Source organism: Nanorana parkeri, unplaced genomic scaffold (assembly GCF_000935625.1).
Source record: "Nanorana parkeri isolate BGI_ZX_2015 unplaced genomic scaffold, ASM93562v1 scaffold62, whole genome shotgun sequence".
Classification (NCBI taxonomy): Eukaryota; Metazoa; Chordata; class Amphibia; order Anura; family Dicroglossidae; genus Nanorana; species Nanorana parkeri.
The window spans coordinates 390798-393351 of NW_017306330.1; positions in this window are offsets into that span (position 1 = coordinate 390798).

Genomic DNA, 2554 nt, shown 5'->3' on the forward strand with positions numbered 1-2554 from the left:
TCAATTTCAATTAGTCCCATAAAATCACAATACATAAAAGATATATATATATATATATATATATATATATATATTGTAACAAGGACAATCCACTGTAGACAGGAGGTGCAAGTAAAATGCAGTTTTATTAAGGGCAAACACCAAAAATCTAATTCCATCCACAGGATAGACCTCCCCTGTTGCACAAGACAGTTTCTAACAGCAACATAAAGGACAGTCTTTTAGCTTCGCTCTGTAGCTTTCCATAGCTCCAAGAAACTCACACTGCTCACCCCTCGTGAGCCCTCAATCTGCTCTCTCAGCAGTGTGCACCACAGGTCCTAGGGTCTCCGACCTTCCTGACCTCTCCCCTCGTGGGCACTCACGCTGCTCTCCCAGCAGTGCATCCAACAGGTCCCTTGGGTCACCAACCTTCCTGACCTCTCCAAGCCACCCCTGGCTGTTTGTGCGTCCAGCACGCACCTGAGTTTGCCTGTGTCCGTGTGCTTCCTGCACACACACAACACAACTCTGAGGACTGGGCTGGCTTCCTAATGAGGCTGCTCTCAGCCACCTGATCAGCCCAAGCTGGTCATTGGTAACACCCGGCCCCAGGACTGGAGATCTCATCCCACCCAGAGCTCTAAGAGATCTCCAGAGCTCCAGATCCCAGCTACAATTAGAAAAACCTGGAAGAACATGAAAAGCAATATATATACATATATACATATATACAGTATATGTGTGTGTGATTTTTTTCACACACACAATACTGCTGGGCAACAGGACGTGTATGCCACCTAGATAGAAGGTGAAGAAACAGCTGGTTAACAGAATCAATTGCTGATTGATCCTCAGCTATGCCTGTGTTATCTGCTCCTGTGATCCTGTGAAATTCCTGTTTATTGACCCGGCTTGCCTTGACCATTCTTCTGCCTGCTGATTATATCTGCTTGACCCCCGGCTTTGACCTCTGCTTGTTCCACACTCTGTACTGCTGCTCCTGATTGGCTTGATCAGCTCCAGTCTCCTGCTTTGGTACCTCGTCTGCATCTGGTTTCCTACCATCCAGGCACCAGTGCTACCTTGTGTCCTTCTCTTCCTGTCCCCATATCCAGGGAAGTTGGACACGGGACGCAAGGGATGCCACCTCCTCCATCCGGTCTCACTCCAGGTACGCGACGCAGGGCTGTTGTTGTCTTAGTAAAACCCTATTTATTTAAGACTGTTCTCAGAGACGGAATAGAGCTGAACATTAATTTATGGCAAATTTAAAATTTCATCATTTTCAAACAGACTTTAATTGCTATCCAATGACTGTCATAAGAAAGATATGATTGTGTTCTTTGGACCAATCATAGAATCCTCATGTGAGTGAATGGGGGCAATTGGGATAAAAGATGGATAGGTAAAATCCATGGAAGGACTTTACTGAGGAACTACTGTGACCAGAGCACTTTACTGGTACAAAAAGGAGAACACTAAGCCATGAGAAGAAGTCATTTTCACAAGAACGCTGAATTGTCACAAAGTTCTGTTCTATACGGAATTTGTAGACCAACAACAACTAAGCTAAGTGACTTTAGTGTATTATTTTGCATAAAACCATTGCATGTGCTAGAAAGGATAGATAAGTGGTGGTGTGTGTGTGTATGTATGCATAATTGTAGCAGTCCACATGTTTTTTATTGTTTGTGCACGTAGCATTTGTGTATAGTAAAAGAACATTAAATACTACTGCTTGGTCAGCTTCCTTGGCTTTGCTACGAGACAAACAAATAACTGTAAATGTTTGCCTAGCAAAATATGGGCACATAGGGGTGGCTCAACCCCATAGAAAGGAGAATCCCTTGTCAGATGTATTTGATCTTCTGGAGGATCCATTGCCTTGAAATGCAAGATATGCAGCATTTCATACAGCTTGTAAGTGACAGTATAATAACACTTTCATAGATTAGTGGGGGGTTAGTACTTGGTAGGGTGGTTCACTGACTGTTTTTTCTTTGGTGACCATTATTACCCAGGCAGAAAGTTAAATGAAAGCTCGGTGCTGCCTGTTCTACCCTCTCTGGGCTGGTTAGCACTGTGGTGCTCTATTTGATCATCGCAAGTCCAGGGCTCAGGGTTGTGATCTAATTTTGCAACCTGGCTCCCTACCCTTGCCTTGCTGTTCCTGCCCATGTAGCCTTTCATAGTGTCCTGTTAATGACCCCTCGCCTGTTAAACTAAGTACTCTTCCGATTGCTGCCTGCCCTGACCTTGGCTTCTCTCTGTATTATGCTAATCATCTGCTGCCTGCCCTGACCTTGGCTTCTCTCTGTGTTATGCTAATCATCTGCTGCCTGCCCTGACCACCACCAGCCTATACCTTATGAATACTCACTAGCAGTGCTTTGGCCCACGCCTGATACTCCTGAAGACCACAGGTGCTTTATTCTGTTACCTTCACTCAGTACCCAGCACCTCAGAAACATGTTGGCTGTTTGATCTACATAAACTTTTTTTATGGACTCTGATATCCAGTATGGTCTGGCGCTTTTTCTGTTTTCTATCTCTGAGTTGTTCCCAGCATCTC